The sequence below is a fragment of the Mustela lutreola genome, chromosome 1, assembly GCF_030435805.1.
Source record: "Mustela lutreola isolate mMusLut2 chromosome 1, mMusLut2.pri, whole genome shotgun sequence".
Lineage (NCBI taxonomy): Eukaryota > Metazoa > Chordata > Mammalia > Carnivora > Mustelidae > Mustela > Mustela lutreola.
In genome coordinates this window covers 281,431,685-281,455,704 of record NC_081290.1, presented here as the reverse complement: position 1 = coordinate 281,455,704, position 24,020 = coordinate 281,431,685, and the positions used below count along the sequence as shown (strand labels likewise).

Below are 24,020 nucleotides of genomic sequence, written 5' to 3'. Positions count from 1 at the left end.
ATCTGCTCGGCTCAGGTCATGATCCCAGGGTCCCAGGATCCAGCCCTGCATTAGGTTCCCTGCTCGGCAGGAAGCCTGCTTCTCCCTCTCCCACTCTCCCTGCTTGTATTCCCTCTTTCGCTCTCTCTCTGTCACATAATAAATAAAATCTTTAAAAAAAAAAAAAAAAAAAGAGCGTTAGTTAGAAAGGAAATTGGAGGGGTACCTGGGTGGCTCTGTTGTTAAGCGTCTGCCTTCAGCTCAGGTCATGATCCCAGCATCCTGGGATCGAGTCCCACATTGGGCTCCCCCTGCTCAGCGGGAAGCCTGCTTCTCCCTCTCCCACTCCCCCTGCTTGTGTTCCCTCTCTCACTGTCTCTCTCTGTGTCAAATAAATAAATAAGTCTTAAAAAAAAAAAAAAAGTTAAAGGAAATGGATCTTCTAGCAAGTTGAGAACAAAGATTCCCTTTCATCCTCTAATTAGAAAGCAGCATTAGAACTGATTAGCCAGTTTCTTTAAAACAGTAGTACCAATATTTTTTTTTTAATTCCAATATAGCCAACATACAGTGTTATATTAGTTTCAGTTGTATGATATAGTGATTTAACACTTCCATGCATCGCCCAGTGCTCACCAGACAAGGGCAGTCCTTGGGCCCCTGGGTGGCTCAGTCAGTTAAGTGCCTGCCTTTGACTCAGGTCATGATCCCAGGGTTCTGGGATCAAGTCCTGTGCTGGCTTCAGCAGCACATATACTAAAAAAAAATGGGATCAAGTCCTGCATCAGGCTTCCTGCTCAGTGGGGAGCCTGCTTTCTTCCTCTGGCTCTATCCCTCCCCTCTGCTTGTGCTCTCTCTGTCTGTCAAATAAATAAATAAAATCTTAAAAAAAAAAAAAAAAAGACAAGGGCACTCCTCAATTGCCATCCCCTGTTTCACCCATTCCCCCATCTTCCTCCCCTCTGGTAACCACCAGCTTGTTCTCTAGAGTTAAGAGTTTTCTTGGTTTGGGGCGCCTGGGTGGCTCAGTGGGTTAAGGCCTCTGCCTTTGGCTCAGGTCATGATCGAGCCCCACATCGGGCTCTCTCTCAGCAGGGAGCCTGCTTCCTCCTCTCTCTCTGCTTACTTGTAATCTCTGTCTGTCAAATAAATAAATAAAAATCTTAAAAAAAAAAAAAAAAAAAGAGTTTTCTTGGTTTGTCTCTGTTTTTTCCCCCTTTGCTCATCTGTCTTGTTTCTTAAATTCCACATATGAATGAAATCCTCTGGTATCTGTCTGGAGCACCTGGGTGGCTCAGTTGATTAAGCATCTGACTTAGGCTCAGGTCAAGATCTCAGGGTCCCAGGATCTAGCCGCACATCAGGCTTCCTGCTCAGTGGGGAGCCTGCTTCTTGCTCTCCCTTTGCCCCCCCCCCCACAACAGTCACATTCTCTCTCTCAAATAAATAAGTCTTTTTTTTTTTTAAAGATTTTATTTATTTATTTGACAGATCACAAGTAGGCAGAGAGGCAGTGGGGGGGGGCGGGGCGGGGAGAGCAGGCTCCCTGCTGAGCAGAGAGCCCAATGCAGGCCTCGATCCCAGGACTCTGAGATCATGACCTGAACCAAAAGCAGAGGCTTAACCCACTGAGCCACCCAGGCGCCCAATAAATTAAAATCTTAAAAAAAAAAAAAAATCGTATGGTATTTGTCTTTCTCTGAGTTATTTCCCTTGGCATAATACTCTGTAGCTCCATCCACAATGTTGCAAGTGGCAAGATTTCATTCTTTTTTTTTTAAAGATTTTATTTATTTATTTGACAGACAGAGATCACAAGTAGGCAGAGAGGCAGGCAGAGAGAGAGGGGGAAGCAGGCTCCCTGCGGAGCAGAGAGCCCGATGCGGGGCTCAATCCCAGGACCCTGGGAGTCATGACCCGAGCCGAAGGCAGAGGCTTTAACCCACTGAGCCACCCAGGCACCCCTCATTCTTTTTTTATGCCTGAATAATATTCCATTGTGTGTACAGACCACATCTCCTTTATCCATTCATCTGTCGATGGACACTTGAACTGCTTCCATAATTTGGCTACTGTAAATAATGCTGCTATAAACCTAGGACTCCATCTAGCCCTCTGAATTAGAGTTTTTTTATGGTTGGGGCAAGGGGTAAATACCCAGCACTGCAATTGGATTGTAGGGTAATTTCAGAACCTCCATGATGTTTTCCATCGTGACTCCATCAGTTTCCATTCCCCCCTGAGAGTGCAAGAGGGTTCCTTTTCTTTCCACACTTGCTGTTTCTTCTGTTACTGATTTCCGCCACTCTGACAGGTGTGAGGGGTATCTCATTGTAGTTTTGATTTGCATTTCTCTCATGATGAGTCATGCTGAGCATCTTTTCGTGTGTCTGTTGGCCATCTGAATGTCTTCTTTGGAGAAATGTCTGTTTGTATCTTCTGCCCATTTTTAACTGAATTATTTGTTTTGGGGGGTGTTAATTTGTAAAGTTCTTTATGTATTTTGGATACTAATCCTTTTTGGATATGTCATTTGCAAATTTCTTCTCCCACTCAGTTGGTTGCCTTTTAGTTCTGTTGACTGTTTCCTTCATTTCTGCATAGAAGCTTTTAATTTTGATGAGGTCTCAGTAGTTTATTTTTGCTTTTATTTCCCTTGTCTAAGGAGACTTATCTAGAAGAAATGTTGCTATGGCCGATGTCAGAGACCTTACTGTTTGTGTTCTCTTACAAGTTTTTTATGGTTTCAGGTCTCACATTTAGTTTACTACCAGTAATTTACAAAACACTTTTATAAGTAATTAACATTCAATTTTTCAAAAAGATTTTATTTATCTACTTGACAGAGAGAAAGAACACAAGCAGGGGGAGTGGGAGAGGAAGAAGCAGGCTCCCCACTGCAGGGAGCCCGATGCAGGGGCTTGATCCCAGGACACTAGGATCATGACATGAGCCAAAGCCAGATGCCCATCCAACTGAGCCACCCAGGCACCCACTAACATTCAATTTGCAAGAAAAATTGACACTTAAATGTTTTTCTCTACTTACTTACAGAAAATTCTGTACAGAAAAATCAAGTTGAGGGGTGCCTGGCTATCTCAGTCAGTAGAGCAAGAAACTCTTGATCTCGGGGTTGTAGGTTCAAGCCTCATGTTGTGTGAAAGATTACTTAAAAGATAAAATATTTTTAAAAAAGAAAAATCAAATTGAATCCACAAATTACTAGAAGAAGAGTTCAATAAAAACCAGACACAAGGGGCGCCTGCGTGGCTCAGTTGGTTAAAGCCTCTGCCTTCAGCTCAGGTCATGATCCCAGGGTCCTGGGAGGGAGACCCACATTGGACTCTCTGCTCAGCAGGGAGCCTGCTTTCCTTCCTCTCTCTGCCTGCCTCTCTGCCTACTTGTGATCTCTGTCTGTCAAATAAATTTTTAAAAAAGAAAAAGAAAACTAGACACAAAACAATTGTTCTGCATGCCAGGAGCAAACAACTAGAAAAAAAATTTTTTTGAGATTTTAAAATTTTATTTATTTGACAGGGAGAAACACAGTGAGAGAGGGAACACAAGCAGGGGGAGTAGGAGAGGGAGAAGCAGACTTCCACTGAGAAGGGAGCTTGATCATAACTTGAGTTGAAGGCAAACACCTAACAACTGAGCCTCCCAGGTACCCCCCCCCAAGTTTTTTAAGTTGCCATTTATATTAACAACTGTTAACCTTCAAAATAAACTATCAGTTATTTTGCCAGCAAGGACGGGATTATGCAGGAATAGCAGAGAATTGCAATTCAGGATATGTGGGCAGTTTGCAACAGTCTATACAACTGAAAGTACCCTTGCTATTATCCAGAAATGTCACTTCTAGATTCACAGCCCAGAGAAACTCTCAGACATGTCCACAAAGCAACATACAAAAAGATCTCACGCAGCATTGGTTAAAGCATCAAATATTTGGTCATCTGAAAAAATGCCTATCACCAGGGGACAAAATAATTTGTAGAAAATTTCTCAGTAGAATACTACAAATGACTAAATCTTAAAGAACCAGGGCAGAAAAGACAAAATGTGCATCACAAATAAAGCATGAAAGGGAGAGGGGAGACAGCAGGTTCACCTTGAATTTTTTATTTCAAAAACCAGAAGACACTATGGAGTACCGACAGGCTGCATTTTAACTGACTGCTATCCCGAAAGGGAGACCCATACCATTCACGGAGGTACTGTGCTCTCAGATTGGTCTGTGGAACGGACGGAGCCAGCCTCCCCTCAATCTCCCTGTTCCAAAAATCCACTTCATAAAATACCCTCAGGTAGAGGATTTACAAAACATTAAATGATAAGAACACATGCTATTCATGATCTTGGACCAAAAAAAACAAAACAACCTACAATTAAGTTTCCCATCAGACCTTGCTTCCCAAATTTTCACTCAAGGCAATAAAAGCAGGCTTAAAGCTGTCCCTGATAAAATTCCACATCGCAACTCTTCCAAAAACCAGTCTAACCCTTCCCTGGGAGACCTTCCCACTGGCAGAATTGAGACATTCTGTTCTCAAATTGAATTTTTCCCAGAGGTCAATGCCCTTGTCCCAGCTCCCAGCAGAGCACTGCTCCTTTGCCTGCCCCTTCTCCGCTAACGGAGGCAGTGCCTCTTGCTGCCAGGAGGAGGCAGACACTGCTTCCATCTCAAGAGCTGCCCTTGGCGAGGAAGCTGTCTACAGTTGACTATTTCTCCTAATAACCTCTTCAGAAGCTTACTTCAAAGCACAGTGCAGGCGTTCAGTGAATTCCAGTGTCATGCCTTGTTCTACAAAACAGATGCCTTGTTCTATAAAATAAATCATACAGATGCGATTTCTGCCCTCGGGGACGTGGTTAATGGGTCAAGGAGCACAAGGAAAGGAATGCAGTAGTGACATTAAAACTGAAAAAAATGGGGCGCCTGGGTGGTTCAGTGGGTTAAGCCTCTGCCTTCAGCTCAGGTCATGATCTCGGGGTCCTGGGATTAAGACCTGCATCAGGCTCTCTGCTCAGCAGGGAGCCTGCTTCTCCCTCTCTCTCTGCCTGCCTCTCTGCCTACTTGTGATCTCTCTCTTTCTCTGTTAAATAAATAAATAAAATCTTAAAAAAAAAAAAAAGGAAGGAAGAAAGAAAGAAAGAAAGAAAGAAAGAAAGAAAGAAAGAAAGAAGGAAGGAAAGAAAAAAGATCACTCTGGGCACCTGATTGGCTTGGTGGGTGGAGCGTCTGCTTTCAGCTCAGGTCATGATCCTAGGGTGCTGGGATAGAGCCCCATGTCTGGCTCCTTGCTCAGCAGCGAGTCTGCTTCTCCTTCTTCCCCTGGCCCTCTCCCCTGCTCATGCTCTCTCTCTCTCTCTCTCAAATAGATAAATAAAATATTTTTAGAAAGAAAAAAAAAAGGATCATTCTTGGGGTGCCTGGGTGGCTCAATCAGTTAAGCATTTGCCTTTGGCTCAGGTCACGGTCTCAGGGTCCTGGGATCAAACCCTGTGTTGGGCTCTCTGCTCAGCGGGGAGTTTGCCTCTCCTCTCTCCCTCTGAGCTCTCTCTTCAAATAAAAAATCTTAGGAAGGAAGGATGGATGGAAAGGAGGGAGGGCAGGAGGGAGGAGAGAGAAAAAGACTACCCCAGCTATAATATGGAGAATGGATTAGAAGGGGGTAAAGTCAGGGGTTCCTGGCTGGCTCAGTCAGTAGAGCATAGGACTCTGGATTTGGGGGTTGTGAGTTCAAGCCCCCTGTTGGTTGGAGATTACTTAAAAATAAACTAGAAGAAGAAGAAGGAGAGAGAGAAGAAGGAGCAGGAGGTAAAGTCAGACCCAGGAAACCAGGTTGGAAATCTGCAGCAGAAATCCTGGGGAGAAGGGCTTAAGCTAGGGTACTGACAAGGAGAAAAGCAGCTGCTGATATCTAGAAGCTGGCCTGGCACTTACACCAAGGCCTTGGTGTTCTCCTGTTGAACATAATTTCAGAATATCAACATAAGACAAGGCCACTCTGATCATGATGGGTCAAATCAAAATAAGCCCATTCTTTTTTTTTTTTTTAAGATTTTATTTATTTATTTGACAGACAGAGATTACAAGTAGGCAGAGAGGCATTCAGAGAGAGGAGGAAGCAGGCTCCCCGCTGAGCAGAGAGCCCGATGCAGGGCTCGATCCCAGGACCCTGGGATCATGACCTGAGCCGAAAGCAGAGGCTTTAACCCACTGAGCCACCCAGGCGCCCCAAAATAAGCCCATTCTATAATAACATCTGAACACAGAAAAAACATGAACACTGCCCAAATCACAAAAGTCCAAGCAGCTCCCTATCCTGCTAATATGAGTGACTGTTGTTTCTTTACCAATCATAGGTTAGCCTCATCTGACCACTGTCTTCCCTCCTTCTAGATAAGACTTATTCAGATACTGAATAATGGGGTGCCTGGGTGGCTCAGTGGGTTAAGCCTCTGCCTTTAGCTTGGGTCATGGCCTTGTAATCCTGGGATCGAGCCCCGCATTGGGCTCTCTGCTCGGCAGGGAATCTGCTTCTCCCTCTCTCTCTGCCTGCCTCTCTGCCTACTTGTGATCTCTCTGTCAAATAAATAAATAAAATCCTTTAAAAAAAAAAAAAAGATACCCAATAATAAACGATGCCACTTCCCAAAAGCAATGAATCCAAAGTAAAGCCTCACTTGTTTAAACCCTCCCCCCAAACACCTAACACAAGCCCAGATCCTAAAATAAGTTCTAACATCCTCCTACTGAGATACCCTGTGGTTTCCCATGGTATGTGTTCCTCCTCCCTGTAACAAGCAATAAACTCATGTTGCTCCAATACAAATACATTCCTGGAAGTCTTTGGCTGGAGACCACTTACAGTTTATCAACACTGGAGATAATGACCACACCTGGTTTAGACCACTGAGCAAGAGAGGGCCCATTGGAGAAGGAACAGATTTGTAGGAAAAGATGATGAATTCAGTTTTGGACAAGCTGAACAGGTTATGGGCCATCCCAGTGAAGATGTCCGGCAGACTGTTAGATACAAAGGTGTGCAGTCAGGAGATCCTGGGTTGAGACGATGTTGGGGACATGGCAGCATATGTATATGGTAAATGAGGCTAAGATTCTGGGTAAGTTGGTCTAGGCAGAGCATAGTGAGTGAGAAAACAAGTGGACTGGGGCAGAACCCTGAAGAACGTGTAGGGATAGAGCGTGAAAAATGGCCAAGAAGCAAGAGGAGACCCAGGAGAGTGCCGGGTATCAGAAAGCAAGGATGGAGAGCAACTTCAGGAAGAAAGGCAGGTCAAGGGCGCCTGGGTGGCTCAGTGGGTTAAGCCGCTGCCTTCGGCTCAGGTCATGATCTCAGGGTGCTGGGATCGAGTCCCACATCGGGCTCTCTGCTCGGCAGGGAGCCTGCTTCCTCCTCTCTCTCTCTGCCTGTCTCTCTGCCTACTTGTAATCTCTCTCTGTAAAATAAATAAATAAAATCTTAAAAAAAAAAAAAAAGAAAAAGAAAAGAAAGGCAGGTCAACAGGGTCAAATGCTACTGAGAGGCCAAGAGGCACAACGTATTGGGGCACCTGACTGCTGCCATGGTGAGCCATGTGACTCTTGGTCTTGGGGTCCTGAGTTCCAGTCCCACGTTGGGTGTGGAGATTACTTTAAAAGGGGGCAGGGGGTGTCTGGGCGGATCAGTCGGTTAAATGTCTGACTTCGGCTCAGGTCATGATTCCAGGCTCCTGGGATCAAGCCCCGCATTGGGTTCCCTGCTCTGCAAGACATCTACTTCTCCCTCTCCTTCTGACCCTCCCCTCTGCCCATGTTCTGTCTCTCACTTTCTCACTCTCTCCAATAAATAAAATCTTTTAAAAATATTTTATTTAAGGGACGCCTGGGTGGCTCAGTGGGTTAAAGCCTCTGCCTTCGGCTCAGGTCGTGATCCCAGGGTCCTGGGATCGAGTCCCGCATCGGGCTCTCTGCTCGGCAGGGAGCCTGCTTCCTCCTCTCTCTGCCTGCCTCTCTGCCTCCTTGTGATTTCTGTCTATCAAATAAATAAATAAATCTTTAAAAAAAAAATAAAATAAAAATATTTTATTTAAAAAAAAATAAAAGATGAAAGTATCTTCTGGGATTAAGTGAGTAAGATCAGTAGTGTCCTTGGTGGAGGGGCCAGTACCGGAGCCAGAGTGCAAGGGGTTAAGAAGAGAATGGGAAGAAAAGGGCAGTTTCAGAGATTTCTCTTTGTCCTTCCCACTGTGGTAGCTCTTCTTCCCAGGCGGGACACCTGATGTGAAGTTCATCTAACTCCAAGTACATCAACCCTGTTCAACACCCAGGGACCAGGGAAATGATGCGTGGAGTACACACAGCAAGCTCCCATTCCAGCTCCCACTCCCAAAATCAGTGGAATACATTGTTCTCAGATAGAGGACGCATCAGATGTTAAACTGGTAAGAACAGATACCACACTTGATCTTAGCCAAAAGGCCGAGAATCGCTAATACCGGTATCAACCCTCCATCATCCCAAACCTTCCTCCCTCGAGTCGACAAACACCGCACTCGAGCCCGTCGTTATACTTTTCAACATCCTCATCTCCCTGAAACCAGGCTATTGCTTCCCAAGGTCATGCTTCACCACAATCCAGATAATTCTGGTTTCAAACTTTGATTGTTTCTCCACTGAGGTTGCGGGCGGGTCTCCCGATTCCTAGCAGAGCCGTGGTTACTTGCATAACCTCTTCCTCCCTTTAGGGAGGCAGTACCTCTCGTAGCCACCTGGGGGCAGGGTTGCTCCCTGAGCGAACTCGCCGGACCCCTAAGCAAGGAGTTCATTCCACCTGTAGCGCAATGAATTGGAGCTGGAAAAAGGTCATTCGAAATTTACGGAGATTAACTAAAATATTGAGTCCTTCTTAGTGTCTTGCATTCTGCCAGGCAACAGGAATATAACGATGATTTCCACAGGCATGATCTTGAACCTGAAAGAGTTACAATGGGCGGCAGGGTGGAATCAGGCTTGGGGAGAGAACAGGAGATTTAAAAAAAAAAAAAGAAGGGGCGCCTGGGTGGCTCAGTGGGTTAAGCCGCTGCCTTCGGCCCAGGTCATGATCCCAGGGTCCTGGGATTGAGCCCCGCATCGGGCTCTCTGCTCAGCAGGGAGCCTGCTTCCTCCTCTCTCTCTCTGCCTGCCTCTCTGCCTACTTGTGATCTCTGTCTGTCAAATAAATAAATAAATCATCTTTAAAAAAAAAAAGAAAAAGAAAAGAAAGAAACTGGCAAGGAAATCAAGGGTCTTGACAGCTATATTGATGGCCTGGTCTTTAGCCTAAAGACTATGAAAGGGTACTGAAGGATTATGAGCCGAGAAGTGAGACTTGACCACAAATGTTTTATTTGGAAAGATCTCCCTGCTATAAGGTAGAGAATGGATTGATTAAAAGGGAGGAAACCAGATCCAGGGAGCCAGATAAAATTTGTTGTAAAAACCACAGGAAAGGTGTGCCTGGGTGGCTCAGTTGGTTAAGCATCTGCCTTCAGCTCAGGTCATGATCTCAGGGTCCTGGGATGGAGCCCTAGATCAGGCTCTCTGCTCCGCAGAGATCCTGCTTCTCTGTCTCCCTCCGCTTCTCTCCCTGCATATGCACTCACTCACTCTCTCTCTCTCTCTGTTAAATGAATAAATAAAACCTTTTAAAAAGAAAGATTTTATGCAACCTACTAATGAGAGAACAAATAAGATTTAAGACTGGTTCAAAGGAGAATTCTAGGAAGGAGTATTTTCGAATCCATCAGTCAAGAATGCTGATATGAATTTGCTCATAAGTAGATATAAAACTGGCTAATAAAAAAATAAAACTGGCTAATGTCACACAAGGATATCACAGAATTATAAAATAACCAAATCAAGAGTAAATAGGAAGTCGAAAAAAAGGACACACTCCCTAGAAAATCAGATAACCCCGAAGATGTGTTGGCTCACTTTACAGCATCAGAAGGACGCTGAGCAATCACTTTGGCCTCTCTCCAATTTTTGGAAAAAGGCAAAAAAATTTTAACAGGGTCAAAAGTAGAGACCAGGTTTGAATCACAGCTCAACCACAGTAGCTCTGTGTCCCTGGGTGAGTAACGATCTAATACTCAGTTTTCTTTCATTTTTTTCTAAAGGTTTTATTTATTTGACAGAGAGAGATCACAAGTAGATGCAGAGAGGGAGAGAGAGAGAAGAGGAAGCAGGCTCCCTGCTGAGCAGAGAGCCTGATGCGGGGCTCGATGCGGGCTCGATCCCAGGACTCTGGGATCATGACCTAAGCCGAAGGCAGAGGCTTTAACCCACTGAGCCACCCAGGTGCCCCAGTTTTCTTACCTGTACACCAGGGATGAGATTTTTGTTGTCGTTGTTTCCAAGTAGTTTCCACACCCAAAGTGGGGCTTGAATTCACAACCCCCCAACCGCACGCTCTACTGACTGAGCCCCCCAAGCACCCAAAAATTATTTTCCAACTGAGGTAATACTTCACATAAAGCACTTACTATACTACCTTCCCCGGGTGCCATGGGAAGCAGTTAATGGATATTAATATTTTTCTAAGATTTGTTTATTTATTTGAGAGAGAGCACGGGGCAGGGAGGGACAAAGGGAGAGGCAGAGAATCGGAGAACCTCTAGCACACTCCCCACTGAGCGGGCAGCTGGAGGCAGGGCTCCACATCTGACGGTGAGACCATGGCTGGAGCTGAAGTCAGAGCCTTAACCAACTGAGCCACCCACGAGCCCTGGATGTTAATATAACAACATTAACACCCTCCGCTAATTGTTTCATCTCATTGTTCCCATTTCTCATTAGTTGACACCCAAGCCTTTTGATCCTGGCCAAGTAAATGTATTTACACACACACACACACACACACACACACACAGTTTCATTTCATGTGACTACTACATTCTTCATTTCCAGAACAATCTCCTTTCTTATCCATAGGAAAAAAAAATCAGTGTTTATTCCGTGGATAATGAAACTTGCGTTATTTCCACCAAACTTCAGTCTCCCCTTGACATACACAAAATCTCCCCAATTCTGTTTCAAAAATCCTACTCATGGGCGCCGGATAAAATAAAAAATTATTTTTATTAAAAAAATAATAAAATGGACAAATTAATAAACAGTTCTGGATTTTTTGGATCCTCTTGGTTAGATTTTTCACACAGAGACACTATTTTAAAGATTTTATTTATTTATTTGACAGAGAGATCACAAGTAGGCAGAGAGGCAGGCAGAGAGAGAGGAGGAAGCAGGCTCCCTGCTGAGCAGAGAGCCCAATGCGGGGCTCCATCCCAGGACCCTGAGAATCATGACCTGAGCCAAAGGCAGAGGCTTTAACCCACTGAGCCACCAGGCACCCCCAGAGACACTATTTTAGCAAGGCGACAACCAAGTGGGCTAAAAAGCGGCCTAGTTTGCCACTGTCCCCACCAGTTCATATCACTTAGGGGCATTATTTACAAATCTGCACATATGTCAGTTGGAGATCCCTGACTTAAATCCCCTCTTTCCATTCCCATTGCCAGTGCACTTGTTAGTACAGAATCCATTTCCCTGTTGACTAAACTACTCGGACACTCTAATTAATGTCCTTGTCTCCATCTTCTCTCTCAGTTTCCTATCACCTCCCTGCTCAAAAACTTTCATCTTTTTCCCCTCATCATCTACGGTTCATATAATCTTTGCATTCCAGACCCTCCTCATTTGGCCTTCCCCAGGAAATCTTTTCCAGTTTTATATTCTACGATTCCCCTCCAGCCCATCATTCATGAATTACACTCATACACTTCCTTTCTGCTCCAGCTCCAAGCCTGTGCTCAATTTTTTTTTTAAGATTTTATTGATTGATTGATTTGACAGAGAGACAGCGAGAAAGGGAACACAAGCAGGGGGAGCAGCAGCAGGAGGGAGAGAAGCAGGCTCCCCGCTGAGCAAGGAGCCCCACCTAAGGCTCGATGCCAGGACCCTGGGATCATGACCTGAGCAGAAGGCAGACACCTAACGACTGAGCCATGCAGGTGCTCCCTGTGCTCAAATTTTAACTGGAATTCCCATCTACCCCCACCCCTGTAGTCTGTTTAATCTACTCTTCAAGGCCTAGGCACTCCATAAAGCATTTCCCAACTCCCATTTCCACACACAACCCCTCTATATTGTTTCTGCCTAGTGTGGACCTTCTGAATTGTTCATAGTTTAACTGTTTCATACACAAAACACACACACAAACACACCTATGTAAAATACTTCAGGCTTTTTTTAGTTATTTAAGTAATCTCTATACTGAACGTGGGGCTTGAATTCAGGACCCCAAGATCAAGAATCAGCGACTCCTTCAACTGAGTCAGTCATTTACCCCCACATCTTCTATATACTTTGTTATAATTTTTCAACCATGTATTTGAGCAAGCAATTAATATTTGCTGAATAAATAAATTTATTTCAGTCCCTAAATGTATTCAAACTGGAATTCTCTCAGTTGTGAATACTTGTTAGGGTACCCTGGGACACACATAGGGACACTGTTGCCCCTGAGAGTGACAATTGATTTGGCAGGGGGAGAGACGGAAAAATCTTAGATATTAAAGAGGTTTCTGGCCCTTCAAAGGGCCATGGTACATAAGCAAATATACAGCATACCAGTGGTATTAAAATTTCATGAGTGGGACTGGAGAGAGAAATGTCTTCTTAAGGCTCCTGGGGAAGGGGAGATAACAAAACAAAACAAAACAAACAAAAAGACTGAGAAACAGAGCCCTGGGATCATTCCATTTGTTTCCTGTGCATTTGCCTGCTCCCTGACTACCTTGAGCAGTAACTCTAAGATGAGAGTCGTAAAGCCTAGTGGTCAGATGTGCCGGCATGGAATCAGACAGCCTGAATTTGCAGACTGCTTGGCTCTGATTATCTCTTAAATGGGTAACACGCAGCAAGTTACTTAACCTCCCTAGACCTCATGTTCCTCACCTGTAACATTACCTTAATAGCTTCCTCCCCGGGTTGCAGCGTTAGGTGAGGTCACACAGAGGAGCACACAGTCAGAGCTTAGTCCATGTTTCTGAAACTGGCAAGTATACCGACTACTTACCGCAAATTGCTGATGAACCAAGCTAGTTGGTCCTAATGGTCTAGAGGTGACTGGAACCACCTTGAGGATCAGGTGAGAGTTGCAAGCCCCTCTGTAAGAACTCCTTGCATCTAGGGTCCGTATCTATAAAATGGGGCTAGTTATGGGGCTCTCTTGGGATTTGGGAGAACTAAAGTAATCACGTCGTGTAGTGTGCTTAAAACGGTGCTTCCAAGGATAGCGAACATTGGCTCAACTACAAGCCAAGCTTCCAACGACAGCGGACTAGACAGCAGGTCACTGGTGGCAGCTCAGGAAAAATCGGAACCCTGTCGGAAGGCTCAAACGGAGCACTTACAGCCTGATTCACTTTACCAAAATGGCTCCATACAAAGGACCTCCCCACAGCCACCCGCTATGCAAAAACCCTGCGCCCCAGCGCTGCAATGGACGCTGGGCGGCAGGCGCGGGACCGAGATGACACCGGTCGAGGCTTCAGGAGGTTCGGGATCTGTGGAGGCAGAGCCTACACACCGGTATAGGGGGTGGGGGGGGGCAGGGGGTGCTGGCACCGGTGACCGAAGCAGAGCGTCGCCCACCACAGGTGCGAAGCCTCGGCTTCGGCGTCCTGGTCCCAGAAAAAGGTAGCGGTCCAGACCCCAACCATAACCACAAAGCCGACCGCGCCCTTCCCTAAAGCTCATGCGCGTCTTTTTCCCGCCCCAGCTCCTGCGGGTGCACACAGCACTCCTGCTTTCCCTGGAATTCTCTACCCACAATTCCCCGGGCTCGCGCGCGCTCTCACTTTTTTTTTTTTTTCCTCCGCGCGCCCTCTTTCTATACGCCTGCGTCCGCTATAGTCCCTCCCACAAGTCCCGTGGGCCTCTGCGAGGTGGTATTTAAGCATCTCGCGGGAGGCCTTCGGTCTCATTTTTCCACGGAGTTCGGTGAGTGCGTGCTTTTCCTCCATTTTTTTTTTTAAAGATTTTATTTATTTATTTGACAGAGAGAAATTACAAGTACACTGAGAGGCAGGCAGAGAGAGAGAGAAGGAAGCAGGCTCCCTGCTGAGCAGAGAGCCCGATGCGGGACTCGATCCCAGGACCTGAGATCATGACCTGAGCCGAAGGCAGCGGCTTAACCCACTGAGCCACCCAGGCGCCCCCCCTGCATTATTTTTTTAAGTCAAGTGAGCGAAGCACGCTTGAGGGTGTTAGGCTGGGTTTACTGGTTGGCGCGGGAGGGTTAAAATCTTGGCCATGGCCTTGAATTCGCGGAGCCGCCGCCGAGCTTTGTAAAGGACAAAATGGCGACGGCGGGCCGTGGCGGCGGCCCTCTCTGTGATGAGAACCTTTTCACAGACCTGTACTGAGCTCCGTGAGGAAAAGACTCTCTGAGGAGACGGGCCTCGCCCAGCCCAAGCCCAGCACAGTCGCAGCTCCGGAAGACAAAGCGAACGTGAAGTCACGGGTGTGGATTTAATGTCCCTTTGTCCGCAGGGTTCGGGCGCACCTTTGAACGCCGCAGAATGGAGAAGAGCCGACTTGCGTGGGTAGGTGTTCGTGGTCATCCTCTCCCGCTGTTTCTCTGCTGTGCAGCTGACGCAGGCCCCCGGGGGGGTGCTACGGGGATGATACTTAACTTGAACTCTCTCTTTCTGATGGCTCAGTGGAGAAAACCTAAAAACTGAGTAGCACCGCCCTGCAGCAGACGTGTGGGGTTTCGGCCCGGAAGTGTTAGGGCACGAACGTGAGAGGGACTGCGAGGTACGGCACTAAGTGAGGGGTGCTCCTCGGTTTCTTTCAGATGCGGTTCGGCTCTAAAGAACTTAGAGGTTTGAGGGCGAGACAAGACCTGTCCCCTGATCCCTGCGAACTAGGCCTCACTGTGATGCTCCAGGTGGGTATGAAGCGATTTCTGCAGGTGCTGGTGGGCATGGGGTCTGGTGGGGTTTGCTCTCGTCCAAATTGTGCTGACCACTCAATGATGAACATAAAAAAGACAAGCATATGGCTGAACTTAAAAAGTGATGTCATCTTCCTGCTGAGAAGTGGGCCGGGAGTACTCCAGGGTCTGTGAGCGACTCTTCCTGGGTACATCATCATGCCTTTCTTTTCTGCTCTAGCATCTCATCACTAGGCCTGAGGAACCCAATGGTCTGCCTGGGTGAATACAGGTAATTAAACTGTTGAAATGGGGGGTTGGAGTGTCCTCTCGGTTATGCCTACAACCAGGAGAGCAAATGGGCAGTGGAGCCATGTTGCCTTTTTGCTCCTTCCAGCTTGTTCTTCTTGGAATGATTTTGCCGTGGAGGGAGAGCAGCCCAACAGTAGAGTTCTTGGGAGGGTGTGCTCTCCCTCACCCATGTCAACTGTCAGATGATTTGAATAGATATGCTGATCCTCTGTGAGGTGCGACAATTAATAGCATGTTAGAGTTCTGATGGCAGTTTTTGTTAACGAAGAAACTTTATTCCACTTTGTATTTTTAGGTAACCGTTTGTTCCCCTTTTGCAGGTTGTCCTGAGGGTGATACATTTATCTGTGATACGGTAAGTAGCTTCCGACAGTACTGTGATAAATATGCATGTATAGGAGATCAGTATCCAAAGGATGGCTTTTATCATCGTGGCTGTTTTTGTTGTGACCAGAGATATGTTTTTATTTTATGTAGACTCCATTCCCAACGTGAGGATCAAACTCATGACCTCGAGCCCAGGGGTCACATGTTGCACAGACTGAGCCAGCCAGGGGTCCCTTGATCTATTTCCTCTAGATGTTCAAGATTCTGCCCATCGTTGAACTCCTGGCAAGTGTTAAGGATGGTGAGTACTTGTAACCTGAGTGGTTGTGGCTTGGCAGAGTATGTGCCAGTGAGGAGAGCAAGCATCCTGTCTTACCCCAGTCATAGCCCCAGAGCCAGTAATGGTGAACCCACTGGGGCTAACTGGGAGAGAGGATGAGAATTTGTTCCATAAGGAACTGTCTGAGGTACAGCATATGCCTGTCAGTAGCATTTTTTTAGCTTAAATCTGTTGACCATAGTTAGGATGGACTGGGCTGTTTTAGATCCTTTACTAATTCTGTAATTTTCTCATTCAGAAGCAGCTTGTTCCTGTGTGTTACCCCAAAGCCTCCAGAGTTAACAGGTTAGTCGATTGATGTCTGGTTCATGCCCCAGATAGGCAGTTTCTGTGATGAATCAAACTAGCTCACTATGACTTACACAATGAAAATAAGTGAACACCTGAGAAACTGGTGAAGGCAGGAGCAGAGGGATGCTATGTGGAAGGGCTTTTTATACACCTACACTTTCGTCTTTTTCTAGGTGCTGCTACCAATAACCTGCTTGCTAGTTCAAAGGTGAGTTGTTCATATATGTAGTACGTGGAACATATCAGATAGAAAAAAATAGCCTTTTGAGGGCCTTAAATGCATGATGACTTACATGGAATCTCGTTCGGCTGATGGCTTGCTGTTGAGACTCGGAAGTCTGATTCTCCTAGGAATGGTAATTTTAAGTGGGAACAATTTTTGTTGGAGGTAAGCATTACTGATCCTGGTCTTAACTGTTTCAGGTCCAGTACGTTTTGTGGAGCCCAAGAGTGACTTGAGGTAAATGCCTTTGTAACACTGTCTTTCAGCTGCTGTATAAAATTTGTCAGGTGTTTTGGGGTCTGTGGGGGTGTGTGTGTGTTGGGTGTCATTTTTCTTGGGTAGCTATAAGAAGACATGACTGGCTTACTGCGGAGTCTTGTCTCTTGTCTCTGACCATTCTGAACCACCTGCACAACAAGCTCCCCCTCACCAGTGATGAATTCAATACCGCCCCAGTCTGATCACTGTGACTGAAAGGTATTTTCTGAGCTGAGAGCTTGTCTTAAAATGAAGTGACAGCAGTGGAAAGTTTTATCAAGTGACATTTAAGCCAGTAGGAAGTTCATGGACTACCTGGTGGTTACTGTAAAATATGCATGCTGAAACTCAAAAAGCCTTTGCTCTAAGCAGCAGAGACCCCTAGGGATGATTGAGAGGCTTAGTTCTCAATTATTCTTTTGCAGGAACCCTGAGCCATTTTTCTCCTGGGCTCCAGTCGAAGTCAGAGGTGAGTAAATCTAGGTGCAGGGTGGCCCAAACTAGAACTTCCCAGTGAAGAAACAGTCACATGTCCTACCTCCTGTCCTAGTCCCAGAGCCTGTAAAGGTGAACCCACTGGGGCTGGCTGGGGGAAAAGAGGAAACTTGTTCCAGAAGGAACTGTCTGAGGGATCATAAGTGGGTTCTAAATATGGGAAAGAGTGATAAATCTCTTGTTGAAGTTGAATGTATTTGTTTTCCAGGTCTGAAGAAAGAACAAGGCCTGTATTCTAGGTTAGTGTCTATTTAAATGTTGGTGTTTGGAATTTAATAGAGAAAGATAAGCAGAAAAGGTATGCCTGGAGGAAGGTTTTTTAAGGTGAACTAGTTTAAAGGGTAGGGTGAACATATTACATACATTATTACCTAGAAAGAAAATTTCACCTTTTTTTTTTTTTTTTTCCTTCCCCCTCTACAGGAATCCAATTCTTCAGGGATATCAAAAGGAAGTTTTCAGGTCATTTTTTGTACAACCTAGTGGAAGTGAGCATACAGTTGTTTAAACCTTTCTAAATAAAAGTTTAACATTTATTGTTGTTCATGTGTTTTGAGTGTCTGGCAGAGCAGAAGGAAGTAATCTTGGGAAATTTGCCCTTGTCAGCATTGTTCAGTGTGGCAGGTTGCCTACTGTGGTCTGGCTTGGGGGGAAGCATTGTTCAGGGAACCTCAGTAGATCTACGGTTCCCCACCGTCAACTGCTATGCCATACTGTGTGGAATGGGTTTGGGTGATGACTTTAGCAGGCTTACCTGAGGCACTAGGAGCCGGTGGGGCATGACCATCAAGGATCCCTTAGACTAAAAAAACGTGTCAGATTTTGGTGTTTCGCTGCACTTTTCTGCACACAAAACTTCAGCATGGTTTCCGTGGCATCTTTTCCTGTAGGATCAGGCCTACAGCCCTTGCATTTCTGTTCCTATAGTGAAACCCGGGATTGCTACATGCCCTTTTTCTGGAATTCTCTGGGTTCCTTTATGGAGGTGACTCAGGGGCCCCTGGATAGTTAATTTAAGCATCCAGCTTGATGAATCGGGGTCCTGAGATCAAGCCTGTGTTGGGCTTCACACTGGGCATGGAACCTACTTAAAATTTTGTCAACTGGGGATACCTGGGTGGCTCAATTACATGTCTGCTTTCAGCTCGGGTCATGATCCCAGGACCCTGGGATCAAGCTCCCAATCAGGCTTCCTGCTCAGCGGGAAGCCTGCTTCTCCCTCTCCCACTCTCCCTGCTTGTGTTCCCTCTCTGGCTGTGTCTCTGACAAATATAGATTTTTTTAATAATACAGTACTTTGGTGTGTGTGTGTGTCTTTTTTTTTTTTTTTTTTTTTGACAGATCACAAGTAGGCAGAGGGGGGCAGGGAGCCTGATGCTGGCCTGGATGCTGAACTCAATCCCAGGACCTTGGGATCATGACCTGAGCAGTAGGCAGAGGTTTTAACCCACTGAGCCCCCCAGGTCCCCCAAAGAAATAAAATCTTTAAATATTTTCTGTCGGGGCGCCTGGGTGGCTCAGTGGGTTAAAGCCTCTGCTTTCGGCTCAGGTCATGATCCCAGGGTCCTGGGATCGAGCCCCGCATCAGGCTCTCTGCTCCAGGAGAAGCCTGCTTCCTCCTCTCTCTGCCTGCCTCTCTGCTTACCTGTGATTTCTCTCTGTCAAATAAATAAATAAAATCTTTTTTAAAAAAATAAAATTAAGTATTTTCTGTCAACTGCTAAAAGGCTTACCTTGCTTGACCAATCATTGTCTATGCTGTTGGCGTAAATACACCTTGAGTGCAATAATCCTACCTGGTCATTGTCCCTGCACACACACACACACACACACACACACACACACACACACACACACACCCGCTTTTTAAGATCTCAGAGAGCACAGCTTATATTGGGGGTGGGTGAAGGAGGGGAAGAAGCAGAACCCCTGCTGAGCAGGAAGCTGGAGTCAGGACCCAGCCTAAGGCTGATGCTTAATTGACAACCACCCCGCCACCCCTCGCATTTGTTCTTTCAGTGGGAAATCCCTTCTGTTCATTCAGGACATCTGGTGGGGTACTCCGTGAACACGTACATGAATGTGATTTGCACTGAATATCCACTTTCTGTCTACGTGTGCCATTGTATCTGGGCATTTAGGAAGTGGGAGTTAAGATATGTGAATGGGCACTTGAGAATTTATAATCTCACTGTCCCCACATGTACCTGATAATTTCAAATCTTCACTTTTTTTTTCTTTTAAGATACTTCAGTGTGCCAGGGGTGGGGGAGAATCTCAGCAGACTCTCCACTGGGTGCTGACCTAACATAAGCTGGATCCCAGGACTCCCAAGGCCTGACAGCCACCCCAGGGCCCCCAAGTCTTGCTTTTTAATTGTCCTTAGGCAGGCTGGCCTTGGGGATGAAGAACAGTAAAGGGAATTATCAAAGCAGAAGCTCTGGTTGTGTGTGTGGGGTGGTTATGTGTGTTGTTAATCTCCAGAGCAGTTGCATAGTTGCCTACACCCGGAGCCTCAAGTCTGCACACTTACCAACCTCCATCCCCATCCCACAGGCAGTTCTGGTTGACAGAAATAGTTTCATATTGAACATCTCAGAATGAAAGAATGGATACCAAATGATGAAAAAAGGGATTCCCATCCATAGGTAAATTTTAAAAAAGTGTGCATACTGTGTCAGAACTCTAGGGCAGCCTAGGGACTCCTGGGAGTCCGTTGAGTGTCCGGCTCTTGATTTTGGCTCAGGTCCTGGTCTTGGGATCTTGGGATTGGCCCTGCCAGGCTATGGGCTCTGCTTGGCATGGAGTCTGCATGAGACCCTCACCTTCTGTTACCAACTCCCCCAGCTTCAAATCTTTTTTTTTTTTTTTTTTTTTTTTTTAAAAGAAGTTTTTTAAGAAACTAAGGCAGCGCACCTGGGTGGCTCAGTGGGTTAAGCCTCTGCTCAGGTCATGATCTCCAGATCCTGGGATCAAGCCCCGCACTGGGCTCTCTGCTCAGCAGGGAGCCTGCTTCACCACCCCCTCGCTCCTTCTGCCTGCCTCTCTGCCTACTTGTGATCTCAAGCTGTCAAATAATAAATGAAATCTTAAAAAAAGGGGGGGGGGAATGTAAAATGGGAGAGGGAAATATCATAAGCCTTTGATTATTATGTGACAATTTTTACACTATTGGTTTCATGAAAATAAAGCATCAACTATGTTTACAATGTATGCACATGGAAAGAATGTTCTTCCCTTGGCCTCACTTTGCCTGTCCGTCAAAGCCTGTCATGAAGGCATTCTCTGTGAACTCCCCCACTCCCTCCACCTCTGTCATCAGAGCCACCCCCGCCCAAGTCCCCTCCTCCTGCCTGGTGGATTCCAGGATTCTAACCCCTCTTTTCCCCAGTAGACTGTGAATTCATGAAGGCAAGGGCCACATCTGATTTTATCATTGTATAAACATTGTTTATTAAGCATAAACAAATGGACAAAAAGCCTCCCAAGAGAGAATGTAATTCTGATCTTATAGCACCTGTGCTATCAGTGTCCTGACTTAGATAGGAAGGGCTAGTACAGCAGACACCGTGAAGGAAACACTCCCCACTTGGCTACAGAAGAGGAACAGGGCTGTTGTGTTGCAGCCTCGCCTGGGGAACTGCCCCCCACCCCCCAAAGCCCACCCCCAAAATCTGCGCTCTGGGCCGCTCTGTAACTTAGGCAGAAGGTGAAGGCTACTCAGGGGGCTGTGGCCTGCCCCAGGTTGGGTCTTGCAGAATTTGAAGAAGGTTGAGATTGAAATAAACAATTTGGGGGCGCCTGGGTGGCTCAGTGGATTAAGCCTCTGCCTTCAACTGGGGGTTCTGGGATGGAGCCCGGCATCCAGCTCTCTGCTCCACGCAGAGCCTGCTTTCCCCTCTCTGTCAGCCTCTCTGCCTACTTGTGACCTCTCCCTCAAATAAATTTAAAAATTTTTCAGAAAAGAAACAATTTTGCTTTTGCCCCTGTATTTCTACTGCTGTTGTAACAAATTATCACAGACTTTTTAAACAACTTGTTATGTTACAGTCGTGGAAGTCAGATGTCCAAAACGTTCAAAACGGATCCAACAGGGCGAATATCAAGCTGTGTTGGCAGGGCTGCATTCCATTCTGGAGGCTCAAGAAGAATCTGTTTCCTTACCTTTTCCAGCTTCTGGAAGGCCGCCCACATCCGTCTGATGACCCCCTTCCCATCTTCAAAGCCAGCAATGCCTCATCCATGTTTCCATGCGGCCTCACTCTGACGCTGCCTCCTCCTATCCCTGATAAGGACCTTTGTGATCACAGGCACCCACCAGATAATCCAGCATAAACTCTCCTTTCCCAAACCCTAATTTAACCAGATCTGCAACGTACTTTTTGCCATGCAAAGTAATACATTGTGAGGTCCTGAAAACCAGGACCTGGGCCTCTGGGTTGGGGGTACTGTTCTACTGGCCACGCCCTCTTAATGCAGCCCCTCCTTGGAGGCTCTGAGTTTACTTATGGGGACCCGTGAAACTGCCTCTGTTTATTAACATCGGGGACACACTGCTGAGAACCCCGTTCTCTAAAATCATCCATCACAGACATTTTGCTAATTAAAAGCCGATATATCAGTGAGAACCTAAGTCCCCACCCAGTCCCTTCGACTCAGAGATTCGGTCTCTATTTCCAGGCGGGGTGTAGAGTTTGTTAAGGAGGTATCGGACAGATCGTCCCACATTTATATTAATACAGTTTCTAAGTAAACGGGACCGAGGTCCCTTCTCAGCCCTGGCCTGATCTCAATCCCTTCCATACAGCCCGACTGCTTGGAGCCTACAAAAGAACTGCTTCATTTACGTTTTATCCACGCTGGCCGCACCCTCTTTCTCCCATACGAAAGGCCTTTCTCGGGGCCCCTTTTCCCCTCTGCGAAGAGCCCACGGTGGGTGAGGGATGGTGCAGACCGCAAAGTGGAAGTGTGTTGGGGATGGAAGTTGCAATCGCTTGGACTGTGAGTCCCCGTTCAACGCGCCCCATGTTGTCAAGTCACGAACTAGCGTGAAGAACCAATTCGGTTCTTCGATCTCCAAAGCCTGTGCCTGGGAGCCACAGCCTCAAAAAATGAAGGCGCGGGAGAGGAGCGCTAGCAGCCGCCACACCGTCTTCGACCCACTAAGAGCGACCTTCTTCTCACATCCGCGAGTAACCTGCTCTGACACAGACGCGGTAGTCGCTGGGGGAAAAGGCCACGCCCACGTTGCCACCCGACTTGTATGTGGACCAATCCCCAAAAAGTAAAAACAGTATAGGGGCGGGCTTATGTAAAACATACCGAGAGCTAACCAGGAGGCAAAGACGTAAAGAACAAAATTTTGGCCTTTTTTAAAAAAATGTAGCTGTTATTATAAAGTAAGATAATGGAAAATTGAATTTTAGAAGTACTGCACATTGAAAAGTGATCTAATCTTTAGGCCATCAAAGTTACCATAATCGTAAAAGCTATACTAAAGGTAAGGCTTGCGGGGAGCGAGCTGTCTTGGCATCGCTTCTCGGCCTTTTGGCTAAGATCAAGTGTAGTATCTGTTCTTATCAGTTTAATATCTGATACGTCCTCTATCCGAGGACAATATATTAAATGGATTTTTGGAATTAGGAGATGGAATAGGAGCTTGCTCCGTCCACTCCACGCATCGACCTGGTATTGCAGTACTTCCAGGAACGGTGCACCCCCCCTCGGGGGAACTAACTCTGGTACAAAAAATAGAAAGCAAATTAAGAAGCTAAGAGCGTTTTTACCACAGGCTGTAACAGATCTTTTTCTTTCTTTCTTTGAAGATTTCATTTGGCAGAAAAAGATTACCAGTAAGTGAAGAAGCAGGCAGCAAGGGGGGGAGCAGGCTCTCGGCTGAATAGACACCGAGATCATGACTCCAGCCGGAGGCAGCGGCCTAACCCATTGAGCCACCTAGGCGCCCCTAAAATAGAAATTTTTTAAAAATGTATTTCATTTACTTACTGGACAGACACAGATCATAAGTAGGTAGAGAGGTGAGGGGAAGCCGACTCCCGGCTGAGCAAAGAGCCCCATGCGGGACTCTATCTCAGGACCCTGACATCATGACCCGAGGCAGAGGCTCAACCCACTGAGCCACCCAGGCGCCCCTGGAGTAACGATTTCTATTGCACTTTACGCGCCGGCATTACTCTTCTTTCGAAATAAGTGTACTTCTTGTGATTCACAAACTGTTGGCGTTGTGGGGAGTGCTTCGTTCGTTTTTCCCTTAGGTTTCCATTTTATCCCATAAACAAATCATTGGGTCGCCCCGACTAGTCTAAGCCGATAACGAGAGAAACTGCACAACAGAGGATATGTCACAAAATAAAGGATTTAAGTGTGGGATTTTTTTTTTTTAAGATTTTATTTATTTATTTGACAGACAGAGATCACAAGTAGGCAGAGAGGCAGGCAGAGAGAGAGAGAGAGAGAGGGAAGCAGGCTTCCTGCGGAGCAGAGAGCCCGATGCGGGGCTCGATCCCAGGACCCTGAGATCATGACCCGAGCCGAAGGCAGCAGCCCAAACCACTGAGCCACCCAGGCGCCCCTAAGTGTGGGATTTTTGTTTTAAGATTTTATTTGACAGAGGGAGACACAGCGAGAGTAGGAACACAAGCAGGGGGACTGGTAAAGAGAGAAGCAGGCTTTCCACTGAGCAGGGAGCCTGATGCGGGGCTCCATCCCAAGACTCTAGGATCATGACCTGAGAGCCAAAGACAGCCGCTTAACGACTGAGCCACCCAGATGTCCCAAAATGTAG

At 46.4% G+C, this 24,020-nt stretch overlaps 1 long non-coding RNA gene and 11 other non-coding genes across 12 annotated transcripts; 10 read left to right on the top strand and 2 right to left on the bottom strand.

Moving 5' to 3' along the window:
• Positions 1-4,171: 4,171 nt before the first annotated feature.
• LOC131822767 (U2 spliceosomal RNA) lies at positions 4,172-4,355 on the bottom strand. Its single transcript, XR_009350314.1, has one exon. It is a non-coding gene; the product is annotated as a U2 spliceosomal RNA (small nuclear RNA).
• Positions 4,356-8,285: 3,930 nt separating this feature from the next.
• Positions 8,286-8,479, bottom strand: LOC131822756 (U2 spliceosomal RNA). The gene has a single exon (XR_009350312.1). It is a non-coding gene; the product is annotated as a U2 spliceosomal RNA (small nuclear RNA).
• A 5,710-nt stretch (positions 8,480-14,189) lies between these two features.
• LOC131814276 (uncharacterized) lies at positions 14,190-17,751 on the top strand. Its single transcript, XR_009347239.1, has 11 exons — positions 14,190-14,637; positions 14,892-14,984; positions 15,211-15,261; positions 15,602-15,636; positions 15,759-15,909; positions 16,187-16,233; positions 16,413-16,447; positions 16,663-16,699; positions 17,146-17,189; positions 17,424-17,454; positions 17,639-17,751. It is a non-coding gene; the product is annotated as an uncharacterized LOC131814276 (long non-coding RNA).
• LOC131822995 (small nucleolar RNA SNORD26) lies at positions 14,708-14,780 on the top strand. Its single transcript, XR_009350447.1, has one exon. It is a non-coding gene; the product is annotated as a small nucleolar RNA SNORD26 (small nucleolar RNA).
• LOC131822994 (small nucleolar RNA SNORD27) lies at positions 15,064-15,137 on the top strand. The gene has a single exon (XR_009350446.1). It is a non-coding gene; the product is annotated as a small nucleolar RNA SNORD27 (small nucleolar RNA).
• Positions 15,459-15,533, top strand: LOC131822993 (small nucleolar RNA SNORD28). The gene has a single exon (XR_009350445.1). It is a non-coding gene; the product is annotated as a small nucleolar RNA SNORD28 (small nucleolar RNA).
• Positions 15,953-16,079, top strand: LOC131823001 (small nucleolar RNA SNORD22). The gene has a single exon (XR_009350453.1). It is a non-coding gene; the product is annotated as a small nucleolar RNA SNORD22 (small nucleolar RNA).
• LOC131822990 (small nucleolar RNA SNORD29) lies at positions 16,274-16,340 on the top strand. The gene has a single exon (XR_009350442.1). It is a non-coding gene; the product is annotated as a small nucleolar RNA SNORD29 (small nucleolar RNA).
• On the top strand, positions 16,517-16,586 carry LOC131822996 (small nucleolar RNA SNORD30). Its single transcript, XR_009350448.1, has one exon. It is a non-coding gene; the product is annotated as a small nucleolar RNA SNORD30 (small nucleolar RNA).
• Positions 16,888-16,956, top strand: LOC131822997 (small nucleolar RNA SNORD31). The gene has a single exon (XR_009350449.1). It is a non-coding gene; the product is annotated as a small nucleolar RNA SNORD31 (small nucleolar RNA).
• On the top strand, positions 17,229-17,353 carry LOC131823000 (small nucleolar RNA SNORD22). Its single transcript, XR_009350452.1, has one exon. It is a non-coding gene; the product is annotated as a small nucleolar RNA SNORD22 (small nucleolar RNA).
• Positions 17,752-22,746: 4,995 nt separating the features above from the next.
• Positions 22,747-22,937, top strand: LOC131822754 (U2 spliceosomal RNA). Its single transcript, XR_009350310.1, has one exon. It is a non-coding gene; the product is annotated as a U2 spliceosomal RNA (small nuclear RNA).
• The last annotated feature ends 1,083 nt before the right edge of the window (positions 22,938-24,020 follow it).